General features: G+C 34.5%; 1 pseudogene; it reads left to right on the forward strand.

The window, feature by feature from the left end:
• The first annotated feature begins 11,140 nt into the window (after nucleotides 1–11,140).
• Nucleotides 11,141–12,830, forward strand: LOC148554312 (uncharacterized; annotated as a pseudogene).
• Nucleotides 12,831–15,544: the final 2,714 nt, after the last annotated feature.

Below are 15,544 nucleotides of genomic sequence, written 5' to 3' on the forward strand. Positions count from 1 at the left end.
AGAGGCGGGTGCTACAAGCATCAACATAGTAATTAATTAAACCCTTGTATATACATAGGTCAAAACTTCCTAATCTAATGCATCATAAGTACTGTTCAGAACCAAGAAGAAACAAATTAAACCTCTCCAACCATAGTTTGTTGTTTTTTTTTTTTTTCCAATTCCCTTTAGACCAATTTACATCAAGAACAACAAACACCGAAAGCAAAAGAAATCTACAGTAAATAACTGCAACCAACAGAAGATATTAAATGTTTTATTTTCTCAAGGTTCTGTCCCTTTCATGGCATTACTATAACACATACACAGAGAGGGACACGCACTCATGGAAAACAAAGGAAACTTGCATAGTTGCATGTTTTAATAAGGATTTGCTAAAATAGGTTTCAAATTGTTACGATACATTTAACATTTAAGAAAGAACACCAAATTCATAAAAGATGCTTTATTTGACCAAGCGGTATATACTGGCTGTCACACAAATTCATATATATTGGAAGCAAATTAAAGTTCATTCAGAGTATCGTATATGCTAACGGATTACTTTTACATCCCTTAATTCGACAAAAAATTAAGTAATTTTGTTTCTAATTTCTATATTTCAGTTTAGAGGAGAAAGTGGGGAAAAAATCTCATCCAATTAATATAGTTAGTTGGGAATAACCAATCATGCAAGATCCCACAAAAAATGCATTGCAACCTTAGCCAATGTCTTTAATGCACATATATTCTGCTAATTTTATTTAAATACATAAATGAATGTGAAAACACACCCTTTTTGATATATAAAAATAGGATTTAGCTAACATATAATAATATATATGCCAAGAAGCAATAGCTCAAATGGCATAGTCTCTCCATACTCAATTAAGAGGTTGCGGGTTTCTTGAATTATAAGAAGGATATGAAATTTTTGAAATTAGTCTGATTTTAAACTGATTTAGTTTTGAACCCGTGGAAGGGATTGTATACTGGTTTGGTTGGGACCCGAAACGGGTGGCAAAGTCCAAGTTTTAGGGGAGATACTGCTAAAATTTTATGAAATTCAAGATTTTGTTTTCAAGTATGATTTAGAAAAGGATTGGATTCGAGAGGTTCTATTGTTTGGTTCTTGATTTATTAAGAAACAGGTGATTCAAGTTTAATCTTTTAAGAAAAGCTTATGTTTTAAGTTTGATTTAAACATGAGGAGACTTATGTTTTGCGGTTTGGTCAAAGAAGTACTCTTGGAGGATTTTTAGCAGATTTTAAAGAAAATTGAACTTTGATTACTTAATTTCGCATTGCTTTTGAAGTATTCTTTAAATCTTAACTAAACAAATCCGAGCCTTTGAAAAAGTTTCCGATTTATATATGATCTATCACAATAGAGACACGTGAGAGCTCTGCTATGATTTCATTCGAAAAAGATGACCTGATGCAATGAAACACCAAAAAAGTCAAAATCTGCGATGTTGACTTAAATCAACCGGGAGATAATATGGATCTCTCGTTGGAGTTTGACTCTACTACCTCGCCAAAACCAAGAGTCTCGTATAGAGACTCCCTGCTGGTGACGCCAAGGCCTATGGAAAATGATTCAAGCCCACAATCTATGGATCCTGTTGAAAATAAACCTAATCCGGAGGATCGTTGGTATAGGGAGGAGGATGCTCTTCCTAAAGAAGAGAAATCTTTTGACCCTTGCCCTGAGATCAAGGTGATGAAGGAAGAGTTCAATGAGTAATGTAAGTCTTGACATGCCTTGTTCATTGTCAAGGTTCTAGGGAAGATAGTGAATCTCGGCTTCATGGAACAATGTCTTGCTAGGGATTTGGTAAGGAAAGGTAAGATTAATGTGATAGACATGAATTTTGACTATTTTCTTGGTTCATTTTTCAGAGGAAGTGGACTATTCCTATGCACTCACAGGAGGACCGTAGATGGTTGTCGGACATTATCTGATTGTTCAAAGGTGGAGACCTTTCTTTTTGGAACCAGAAAAGGAGGTTAAAAAGATTGCTGCTTGGATCCGGATCCCGAACTTACCTATTGAACTCTATAACCCACATTTCCTATGGAGGGTTGTGTCTGTTATAGGAACCATGCTTAAAATTGATCGTGCAATTAACCTCTATTCATTCCAGAGGGGGGTTCACCAGGATCTGTATCAAAATCGATCTAACTAAGAAGTTGGTTCCTCGATCTATTTTGGGTAGTATATTGAATATTGAATATTGAATATGAAGGTCTCCATCTTATCTGCTTCACGCGTGGTCTTTACGGACATAGGTCGAAAGATTGTAGTGAAAACATCATTGAGGAGGATGACCATCATGAGGAAGGAACTTCTGTGGAAGGGAACAACCCGGGCGATCAAAATGCATTAATTTTGACTGGAGAATCAAATACAGAAGATCCGATTAGAGTGCAAGGATCAAGATATAGCCAAAGCCCTCTGGAATTTGGTCCATGGATGATGCTCAGACGCCAAATAAGGAAAAAATCAGAAAGCGTAAGTATCGAAAAAAGAATCGCTGCTAACGGAAAAGAATCTCATGTATTCGAAAAAGTGAGAATCATAAAATGGTGCAATCAATTGAGAAATGATCACGTTTTAATGTGCTTTATGAAGAGAGAGAGAGGTTGATGAGCATGATAACGGGAGTCACGTCGAAGAGAATCAGGAGGCCATGCAAAGTGGGCCAGTTATAATATACTCCTAAAGGAAATGGGCTAAATACCCAGTTGGCCCAAAAAATTTTAAGGCCTGGTGCAGGTAAGAATCCCCAAATTCCTAAGAAAAAGCAGATTACCATGAATGGGCCAGGAACTCTTAGCAAAAGCCCCAAGGAACCCTGAAACAACAAAAAAGACTAATGTTCCCGAAAGCTCTCCAAAAATATCCATCAATAGCGTTCAACATCAAGGAACCCTGAAACTATGGCTATGGAACATGAGATGCTCACGAGTAGGGGTGGAAACCGATCAGGCCAGCCAGGCTTTACACTTAACATGTCAGACATGTCATGTAGTTAGTCGGCCTGGGTTTGGTCTGCAGCCTACTATAGACTTTTTTTTAAAGTATTAAGTTTGGCCTATTATTCAGTTTGGCTTGGCCTGAAACCTGTTAAAAGCTTGACAAATTTTTTTTACAAAAAAAAAAATATTTATATGTAAATTTATAAGAATTTTTAAACTTTTAAAGTATTTAAAATATACAAAAGTATTTATAATACATATAATAAATTTAAAATATCTAATAATTTTGTTAATAATAAAAAATTATTTATATATTTAATTATATTTTAACAAGCACAGGCAAGCCTGACAGGTCAATAAGGCTAATTAGTGAGGTTAGGCCTGGCCTATTAACATATTAAGATTTTTATAAGAGATTAAGCCTGTGCTATTTTATAACAGGCCAGGCTGCAAGCTCCTGATAGGCTGCCTAGCCTGTTTCCATCCCTATTTGCGAGTATGTGAAGACTGCAACAAGAGCAAATGGAATCATAGCATTCTTCGAAAGCAATGAAGAAAATCCTGGAGGAGTATGTTGTAAAGGATGGATTTTTCGTTCCTATTTCTAGTAAGAGCAATCTTAAAGAGATTAGGCAGAAAAATCAACAAGCTCAATGCCAAAGCAAAAACCCCCGGATAGAAATTCTCTGCATACTAGGAACGCCACAAGCAATAATTCAAGTAATGGAGACCACGATATAGTGGTTGCACCTGCTCTGGCTTCTGGGTCTCGTGCCCAAAATTGATTTGGGGTATGTTTATATCCTATTATTCTTCTGTGGTTATGATGAATCTTATAGTGTGGAATTGTGGAGGAGCAGGGAAAAAACTTTTCCTACTCTAATCAAAGATATTAGAGGGGGAATATCGTGCTAGTTTTTGCATTTTGTTGGAAACCCACATTAGTGGTGATCCTGGGAGATCTATTTGTGAGAGATTGATGTTTGACAACTTTTTCAATGAGGGTGCTAGAGGGTTTTCCGATGATATTTGGTGCTTGTGGAGTAATGATTGTTGGACTGTGGATATTATCTCTCGCAGTTCTCAGATGGTGCATATGGAAGTAAGACAAAGACAATGTGTGTGAAAAAGTCTATGATAGACTGAAGTGGTCCTTTATCAAAGATACCCTGGAAGACATCGGTGTTCTGGAGCACATAGTCAATTTAATCTATTACTGTATCTCAACTATGAAAATGAGAGTTTTTTGGAATGGTGAAGCACTTGATGAATTTTCTCCCTCTAGAGACATCCGCTAGGGAGATCCTATCTCCCCGTATATTTTTGTTCTATGCATGAAAAGGTTATCCCAACTCATTAATGCGGCTGTAGATCACAAATTTTGGAGACCAATCCGTCTTAATAAGGATAGTCCTGATTTATCCCATTTTTGCTTTGCTGATAATCTTATTCTTTTTACGGAAGCGAATTTGGGTCAAGCTAATACTATTAGGAAAGTTTTGGATGCTTTCTACTTGAGTTCTGGATAGAAAATCATTAATGATAAGACTAGAATTTTGTTTTCGAATAATGTAGGTTACAGTGTTCGGGAGAAAATTAGTGACTCTGCATGCTAGGAACACCACAAGCAATAATTCAAGTAATGGAGACCACGATATAGTGGATGTACCTGCTCTGGCTTCTGGGTCTCGTGCCCAAGATTGATTTGGGATATGTTTATATCATGTTCTTCTTCTGTGGTTATGATGAATATAGTGTGGAATTGTGGAGGAGTAGGGGAAAAAAATTTTCCTACTCTAATCAAAGATATCAGAAGGGAATATCGTGCTAGTTTTTGCATCTTGTTGGAAACTCACATTAGTGATGATCCTGGAAGATCTATTTGTGAGAGATTGAGGTTTGACAACTTTTTCAATGAGGATGCTAGAGGGTTTTCCGATGGTATTTGGTGCTTGTGGAGTAATGATTGTTGGCTTGTGGATATTATCCCTTGCAGTTCTAAGATGGTGCATATGGAAGTAAGACAAGGACAATCTGTATGAAAAAGCCTATGATAGACTGAAGTGGTTCTTTATCAAAGATACCCTGGAACACATCGGTGTTCTAGAGCACATAATCAATTTAATCTATTACTGTATCTCAACTGTGAAAATGAGAATTTTTTGGAATGGTGAAGCACTTGATGAATTTTCTCCCTCTAGAGACATCTGCTAGGGAGATCCTATCTCCCCGTATATTTTCGTTCTACGCATGAGAAGGTTATCCCAACTCATTAATGCGGCTGTAGAGCACAAATTTTGGAGACCGATCCGTCTTAATAAGGATAGTCCTAATTTATCCCATCTTTGCTTTGCTGATAATCTTATTCTTTTTACGGAAGCGGATTTGGGTCAAGCTAATATTATTAGAAAAGTTTTGGATGCTTTCTACTTGAGTTCTGGATAGAAGATCATTAATGATAAGACTAGAATTTTGTTTTTGAATAATGTGGGTTACAATGTTCGGGAGGAAATTAGTGACTCTGCATGCTAGGAACACCACAAGCAATAATTCAAGTTATGGAGACCACGATATAGTGAATGCACCTGCTCTGGCTTTTGGGTCTCGTGCTCAAGATTGATTTGGGGTATGTTTATATCCTGTTCTTCTTCTGTGGTTATGATAAATCTTATAGTGTGGAATTGTGGAGGAGTAGGGAAAAAAAACTTTTCCTACTCTAATCAAAGATATCAGAAGGGAATATCGTGCTAGTTTTTGTATCTTGTTGGAAACTCACATTAGTGATGATCCTGGGAGATCTATTTGTGAGAGATTGAGGTTTGACAAATTTTTCAATGAGGATGCTAGAGGGTTTTCCGATAGTATTTGGTGCTTGTGGAGTAATGATTGTTGGACTATGGATATTATTACTCGCAGTTCTCTGATGATGCATATGGAAGTAAGACAAGGACAATCTGTGTGAAAAAGTCTATGATAGACTGGAGTGGTTCTTTATCAAAGATACCCTGGAAGACATCGGTGTTCTGGAGCACATAGTCAATTTAATCTATTACTGTATCTCAACTTTGAAAATGAGAGTTTTTTTGGAATGGTGAAGCGCTTGATGACTTATCTCCCTCTAGAGACATCCTCTAGGGAGATCCTATCTCCCCGTATATTTTCGTTCTACGCATGAAAAGGTTATCCCAACTCATTAATGCGGCTGTAGAGCACAAATTTTGGAGACTGGTCCGTCTTAATAAGGATAGTCCTAATTTATCCCATCTTTACTTTGCTGATAATCTTATTCTTTTTATGGAAGCAGATTTGGGTCAAGGTAATATTGTTAGGAAAGTTTTGGATGCTTTCTACTTGATTTCTGGATAGAAGATCATTAATGATAAGACTAGAATTTTGTTTTCGAATAATGTGGGTTACAGTGTTCGGGAGAAAATTAGTGACTTTTTGGAATTCAGGAGAATTGAGAATCTGGGAAAATATCTTGGTGTTCGTCTTATTCACTCTAGAGTCACAAGGAATACCTACAAGAAGATTGAATCAAAGATTAATGCAAGACTTAATAATTGAAAAGCTACCTTTCTATCTCTAGATGGAAGAACAACCTTGGTGAGATATGTCCTTTCTTCTATTCCTAATTATATAATGCAAACTACTGTTCTACCTGTTTCTACTTGTAATTTTATTGATCGTAAATGCAGGGACTTTATTTGGAGGGAAACAGATAATTCAAAAAATTCCATCTTTTAAATTGGAAAACTGTGGGTAACCCAAAAAGGGCTGGTGGATTAGGAGTTTGCCATGCAAAAGACATGAACTATGCATATATGATGAAAGCGGGATGGGGTCTTATTGAGAGGAAGGACTCCCTTTGGACCAGGGTGCTTAGAGCGAAATATCGGTGTGAGAATAATATTATTCCTAATGTTAATAGGAGGCAAAATGATTCTAATCTATGGAAAGGCATTTGCTCCTCTTGAAAAGATATTGAAGATAACTCCATCTGTTATATCGGAGATGGGTCATGCATCAATTTTTGGGAACATCAATGGGTGTCCAATATTTGGCGTCTTGATAGAAAAGTCCCTTGGGTAACTAACCAAAATATCGGGCACTTCATTAACGGTTTCAGGAGCTTGGGACGTTAACAAACTAAAGGAATGGTTGCCAGAACCAGTGGTGTGAATGATTGTTTCCTTGTTTCAGCCTTCTCCTTGGAAACGAGAGGATCACATTGCATGGGCTGCCTCTCTAGATGGTGCTTTCAACCTGAAAACAGCCTATTAAGCAAAAAAAGGAGAAGACGGTACTAGTCATCACTTGTTCAACCTTGTTTTGAGATGGAAAGGGCTAGAAAGAAGAAGATTTTTTCTCTAGCTTGTCGCCCATGATACAATCTTGACTAATGCTGAAAGGAAGAGGAGACATATGACCCTAAATTCAAGCTATCCCCGCTGCAACCATAACAATGAAACCTCACTTCATGTGCTCCGCAAATGCTCATTTGCAGTGGAAGTTTGGAGAATTCTAAATTCACAATCTCAGGTTAGGAATTTTTCAGATTAGATAGGAGAAATTGGTTGATGAGCAACCTCTCTAGCCCTAGTGATTGGCCAAGCCACTTTGGTATGGCGATTTCTTCTTTATGATTCGCCAGAAACAAGTTAATCTTCGAAGGTGCTATCTTGCACCCGGTGAATATAGCTGAAGCAATCAAGGCTCGTAGTAGATAATCCATTGAAGTCTTGATGAAAGTCTACGGTAAGGAAGAACCACACTAACTCTGACGTCTTAATTCGTTGGTTTTCCCTGCTGAAAATTACATTAAGGTAAATGTGGATGGGTCTTTTTTCTCTCACAACGGAAATGTTGCTTGTGGTGGTGTGTTACGTGACAACCTTGGTAGATTTGTCAAAAAATTTTCTTGCAACCTTGGTAGATGCTCTATTATGTATGCAGAATTGTGGTGTGTTATTAAGGGTATGCAAATTGCTATTGACAATGGTTTACTAGTATTGCAATCGAGTTTGATTCTATGATGGTTATCAGCTTTATAAAGGATGGTTGCCCAAGATACCACCCATGTTTTCCCCTATTAGATGATATTAAGGTGCTGACAAAATACATGAATCATGTCTCCTGGAACCATTCTCTTTGTGATGCTAATGTAGTAGTTGATCTTCTTGCCAAGAAAGGCCAATGCCTCCCCTTTGGTCTTCATATCTTTGACTTTCCTCCCCCAGAGACCGTTCATGCTCTCTTACTATGTGGATAGTACTGGTGCCCTTTGTTTGAGGGGAGGTGGTTAACTTATCTTTGTATTTTTTGTTTCTTTTCTGCCTTTGGGGTCTGTGACTCCCTTTGTGTCCACATAAAAAAAAGGCTAACATGTATTCCTGTTTCCGGATAAATTTATCATTAGTAAAAGATTTTAAATTTTTCATTTAATAAATACAAAACAAATGCATTAAAAACTTAAATTTTTGTATTCCCAATAAAATTTTTTTAATTTATAATTTTAACAAGTACCCTTAGGACACAATATAGATAAACCCATAAAAATATTTATAGGAATTGAGGGCACCGTTAAAAGATATGAAGAAGACACATTTTAATAGAGTTATTATCATTTTAAAATAAATTTATCCTCATATAAATATGTCAGTCATTCAAAAAAGAGTATATCATAGTACAACTAATACTTTAACATTATTGAATTTTGCCCTGTTGTAATTTCTCAAGCAATGCCTCTTTTTCATCTTGTCTAAGAGAATTAAATATGAAAATAGACTTGTCTCTAATATCATCCTTCATGCAAATAGAAGAGTTAGCAATCAAATATTAACTTCTATTGAAATACTTTGCATCACAATAAATTATTATAGTATTGAGTAAATTTTATACTATAGATTGGTTCATGTATCAAAGACGAGAAGCATAAGTAGTATGATGGACTTTTTCTACTTCTAATTTGTAGATTGCAAGTACGTCATGTAGTGTGTGATGATGTGTGTGAAAGTTTAGCATTGAAGAATATAAGAGTTTAGCAATGATGATGTGTGAAAGTTTAGCAGTAATGATGTATGTGATGGATGATGATTTGTGTGATGTTGAACAACAAAATGAGCATTGAAAAGGCAAACCAAATCCAAGGAAAATGTAATATTTCCTTAATGGAAAAGTATAAGGAGACAATGAGAATACTAAACAATGTGAACGATGGATATATCGGATGTTTAATTCAATAGGTATGCAGATGATTATGTTAATTCTTAGTTGGATGGTGGTTATTCCTTTTGATTCGATTTACTCATACACAGTTAACAATGGCTGGATGTTCAATTCACTAGGTGTGCGGATGGTTATCCTAATCTTAGGGTTTAGTAGGTAATTTGGGGGTAGAGTATTTTTTTACTTTATTGGGTCAACTCTAGAGCCCATTGATCATATTGTTCACAAAAGTCATTGTCTACCTAACAAAATTGTATTTTAATATTATGCTTCTTGTAGGTGTATTGTTAATATTATTCATTCAAAATCCCATAGTACTCAATTCAGTCAATTGATAGCATACAAAATCTTTTAATATATACATTACTTTTAACTCATGTTAATTTTGTGTTTTTTTGTGTTGCTTAGTTTGTAATGATGAAAAGAGTGAAAATTTGTAACTTTCTATTAGTTTAGAGTTATGATAAAAATAAAAAGAAAATTAATATGTAATTGAATCTAAATACAAATAGAGACTCAAATGGAGATTCTGATAATTTTACTTGGATAGATGATTGAATGAGAAAACATACTCTGTTTGATATATACAAATATTTTTAGGAATTAAAGACACAGCCAAAAGATACAAAGGTACATCTTAACAGAGCTATCATCATCTCAAAATTCATTCCCATATAGATATGACAGTCATCCAAAAAAAATACTGGTACAACTGATATCTTAACACCTATGAAGCACGAACACTTTGTTTAATTGTCGTGTCGGCGTGTCAGACACATTTCGAACATGACGCACAGAGACACTCGTTCGACACACGTGTCTCTCGTGTCCAAACGTGTCCTGTCCAAAAAAACAAAAAAACCAACCGAACACGACCCAGACACGGACGGACACGGCCCAATAACATTTCGGAAAGTTCTCCTCAGTTTTGCCCTTTCACTTTAACAAAAGTTAAAAACCTAACTTTCCACCTCCACCCCCAAACCCATCTCTGGCTCAGTGGCTCCAAACCCACTCACCCTCTCCTCACCGCCAATCTACCGCCACCTCTAGTCATCACCGCCACCTCCGGTCGTCATCGCCGTGGATGTTCGTTGTCCCTCTCCACACCCACTCACTCTTAATCTCAACATCTCCTCTTCACTGCCGCCACTTCTTCTGCGGTGCTTGTTATCGCTGTTCACTGCCATTCACTGCTTCTCCAGCCACCACTTATTGTCGTCATTGCTCCAGTTCTCGCTGTCGTGTTCGTTGCCTCCCTGGTCACCACTTCTACCGTGACCGTTGCCCTGCTCTCGTGCTCTTCCTCCGTGCTCTTTCGCCGTGCTCTTCTGCATCCTCCATTTCAAGTAAGAGAGAATGTTTATTTTTACATCAATCAATTTCTGGTTCTGTATTTCTATTTTGCTCTGGCCTCTGTGCTTCTCTTTGGTTCTGATTTGTTTTGTCAGTTTTGTGCTTCCATTTGATTCTGGATTTCTATTTTGTTCTGTGCATCTCTTCGGTTGGGTTTTGTTTTGTTTTATGCTTCTGAAATTAGGTATTGTTAGAGATTTCTTTTAGAATTTTTTACTGGCTGCTATGAAAAGATTAGAAACCAGAAAGTAATAGAAAGACACAGAAGAAAGACAAGAGGAAAAAAAGCTGTATTGATTGTTAATGTGTTTTTTAGCATATATAATAAGAAAGATGGGTTTGAAACATGTTCTAGTTCTGCCATTTCCAGCACAAGGGCATGTGAACCCTTTAATGCACTTAGAACACAAACTAGTTCAACATGGCTGCAAAGTTACCTTTGTGAACACTGAGTTCAACCACAAGAGAGTTCTTTTTACAATGAACGGTAAGGTTACTCTTGATGGTTCAGAAGTGGAGCTAGTCTCACTTCCTGATGGGTTAGGAGTTAGGACCTGAAGATGATAGAAGTGACGTGGCTGGTTTAATTGCTTCAATGGTGAGAACCATACCTAGTGATCTTGAAATGCTTATAAGGGACATTAATTCCAGGGATGTTGGGAGTAACAGAATCACAAGCATAGTTTGTGACACATATATGGCATGGGGCTTGGAAATAGCACAAAAGCTTGCAATAAAAGTGGGCCTATATTTTATGGCTATAACTGAAAGTGGGCCTATATTTTTGAAAGTTGTAGATTGTTCAGATGAGATCAAAGACAAGGATTATGTTGCAAAGCAAATAAGAGATGTGATAAGAGAAGTCGGTCTCTCAAATGTAGTGCAGATTGTGACTGATAATGCGCCGGTTTGTAAAGTGGTTGGTTTATTGATTGAAGCTAAATTTCCATCTGTTTATTGGACTCCTTGTGTTGTTCATACTCTCAACCTTGCTTTAAAGGACATTTGTGCAGCTAAGAATACAGAGAAGAATAATTTTGTTTATCAAGAATGCTCATGGATTACTCAAATTGCTGAAGATGCTTCTTTTATAAAAAATTTCATTGTTAATCATCATATGAGGTTATCTATTTTCAATGAATTTAATACACTAAAGTTGCTTAATGTTGCTCCTACTCGATTTGCTTCTACTATTGTGATGCTCAAAAGATTTAGGTTGTTAAAGCAAGGCCTCAAAGAGATGGTTATAAGTGAGAAGTGATCTTCATACAAGGAAGATAATATTGGCAAAGCTGAGCTTGTTACAGAAAAGATTTTGAGTGAAAATTGGTGGCAAAAAATTGATTATATTTTTGCTTTCACAAATCCTATTTATGATATTTTAAGAAGTACAGACACGGATGCACCTACTCTTCATTTGGTCCATAAGATGTGGGATTCAATGATCAAGAAAGTAAAAAGTGCTATATATCTCTATGAAAGAAAAGATGAACAAGAGTCATCGTCCTTCTACAATGTTGTGCACTCAATATTAGTTCAAAGATGGACAAAAAATAGCACACCTCTTTATTGTTTAGCACATTCATTGAATCCAAGGTAACTTTTTACATTTATTGTTTATAACTTTTATTTATAGGTGAAGATAATTGAATCATTATTAATTTCTGCTTAAACACTAATTATATAGGTATTATAGCCACCAATGGTTGAGAGAAGATCCTACACGAGTTTCTCCTCATCAAGATATTGAGATCACTAATGAGAGAGTTAAATGCTTGAAGAGGTATTTTCCTAATGAATAAGAGAGGAGAAAGGTAAACATTGAATTTGCAAGCTTTTTCTGATGGTAGAGGTGTCTTTGATGATTATGACTCTTTGAATGATAGAGGCATAATTGATGCAAAGTCTTGGTGGCTAATTCATGGTGGTAAAGTAAAATTTCTTCAACCAATTGCTCTTAGGCTACTAGGGAAACCATCTTCATCTTCTTGTTGTGAAAGGAATTGGAGCACATATTCTTTTATCCATTCCCTAAAAAGAAACAAGTTGAAGTTAAGCCTAAACGTGCAGAAAATTTAGTATTTGTCCACACTAATCTTCGTCTTCTTTCAAGAAAAACTCCACAATACAATAAAGGAGAAACTATGATGTGGGATATTGTTGGAGATGCTTTTTCACCAATTGATGAAGAAAATGGTGTTCTTGAAGTTGCTCACCTTTCTCTTGATAAACCGGAGTTGGAAAGAGTGACTTTTTCTAACGATGAAGATATCAACCATATATGATGGAGAAATAATATGACTTTAGATAACTTTTTTTTTGTGTACATGTGATGTACAAAATTCTTACTATCTCTATTAAGACATAGGAGTTTAGGATTTTATCTTTTAAATACCTATACACTTTAGGAAGAAATGCATATCATATGGTTGTTTTTGAAAATATCTCTATTTAATAAATATATTATATCATTAATATATGCGTGTCCCCGTATCTGACAACTTTTTAGAATTCGCGTGTCGTCTTATCGTGTGTCGTGTCGTGTCCCGTGTCCGTGTCCATGTCTGTGCTTCATAGCTTAACACTAGTAAATTTTGTCCTGTTAGAATGTCTCAAGCAATGTCTCTTTTTCATCTTGTTTAGGAGAATTGAACATGAAAAACAGATAAATTTATTGTCAATATCATCTTCATGCAAACAATATAAATTTTGTACAGACAGTATCAAAGACCAAAAATATAAGTACAATGGATGTTGAATGTTTTTTACTTCTAATTTGTAAATTGCAAATACGTCATGCCGTATGTGATTATGTGTGTGAAAGTTTAGCACTGAAAAGTATAAGAATTTTGCATTGATGATGTGTTTAAGTTTAGCCATGATGACTGATGATGTATATGATGAATGATGATTTGTGATGATGTTGAACAATAAGACGAGCATTGAGAAGGCAAACCAAATTCAAAAAGAAATGTAATATTTTAATATTATGCTTCCTGCAGGTGTATTGTTGATATTATTCATTCCAAATCTCATAGTACTCAATTTAGTAAATTGATAGCACACAAACTCTTCATATATATATATATCTATATATATATATATATATATATACTACTCTTAATTTAGGTTAATTTTGTGTTGATTAATTTGTGACAATGAAAGTAATGATGGTATTTTTTAAAATAAGACAACAGGAGTTGAAAATTGTGTGACTCAAACATTTTTATATGCTAAGAAATGGTGTGGTAAGTAACTCAGGTTGTTGATGGCTATGCCGAAGATAATTTAGGAATTACTTATTTGTTTAGTTTTCCTTGTCTTGTTTGTTCCATTTCGATGTTGAGCTTTCTCTTTCAAAAAAAAAACTTTCTATTAGTTTAGAGTTATGATAAAAGATAAAAAAAAATATATATATAATAAAATTTAAATACAGATAATCGAAAAAAAAAATAAAATTATATTAAATGAATACGAATATATGATCATATTTAGTTACTTTATTTCAAAACAATTTCAATAAAATTAGCACTATCTAAAATCAATTATGCAAATAGAGACTTAAAATGGTGATTTTGAAAATTTTACTTAGATAGATATTTTTATATACAAAATATTTATAGGAAATGAAGGCACACAAAAACAACATTTCAACAGTGTTGTTATCGTCTCAAAATTTATCTCTTTATAAATATAGTAGTCATGAAAAAAAGAGTATACAATAAATATAGCTGATACCCTGATACCCTAACACTATTAAATTTTGTCCTGGTGTAATTTGTCAAACAATGTCTTCTCTTCATCTTATTTAAAAAAATTGAACATAAAAATATACATATCATGAATATCATCCTTCGTACAAATAAAAGATTTAGCAATCAAATATCAACTTCTATTTAAGTACTTTGCATCATAATAAATTATTATAGTATAGAGTAAATTGTACCATAGATGTTGAAAATTTTTTACTTTTAATTTGTAGATTACAAAAATATCATGCAACATGTGATGACGTGTATAAATGTTAACAGTAAAAAGTGCAAACAATACGAGCACAATATTTTAATATTATGATTTTTCCAGGTGTATTAGGAGTATTGTTTATTCCAAGTTTTACGGTACTTAAATTGATAACACATAAACTTTTCTAAACATATGCATTATTTTTAGGTAGGCATTCACATAGTGTGATGCCTTAGCACCGTTGAAGTGTGTGAACATCCATAACACGAGTACGAAAAAGATGATACAATATTTTATTATTATGATTTTTCTTGGCGTATTAGAAGCACTATTCATTTGATAGCAGACAAACTCTTCTAAACATACACATTACTCTTAGGTAGGCATTCACATGAGTTGATGCCTAGTTTGTGAATGTCAATACTGAAGAGTATAAATAACATGATAAAATATTTTAATATTAAGAAAATTATATGGTGCTGATTAGAAAAGTTAACATATGTGATATGTCCTGACATGATAGATTGGAATAATAACGATGCCCATGGTAATATAACGATGCTCATGGTAATATGTAACACATGGATGCTATTTATGATGTAACTGTGATAGAGTGGTAAGGTGACAAGGTTTTTTTCAATACGTTAAAATTCAATTTTTAAAACACTTCATTAAAAATATATATTTAAATATTTTTATCGTATTTTAAAATAATGTAAAAATATTAATAAATAAAAAATTTTATTTATTTATTTATAAAAAAATCCAGTCAATAATCTATGACTATTACTTAATATTCACATAAATTTTGTTCAACTCTTCTTGACATCATATTTTCTTTTTTTTTTGGTGATACTCAGTTACCATTCATTTCTTCCTTATTTCATACCATCTCTGCTAAACTGAAAGTTTACCTTGGATATACAATAAAAGAAATCTCGCAGAAATACAACACTGCAAAAACATAATAATACTTGAATTATTCACCTCTTAATAATTCACATACCATAACAAACTAATTAAACTTGATTAATTT

The sequence above is a fragment of the Arachis ipaensis genome, chromosome B7, assembly GCF_059453495.1.
Source record: "Arachis ipaensis isolate K30076 ecotype BB chromosome B7, ASM5945349v1, whole genome shotgun sequence".
Lineage (NCBI taxonomy): Eukaryota > Viridiplantae > Streptophyta > Magnoliopsida > Fabales > Fabaceae > Arachis > Arachis ipaensis.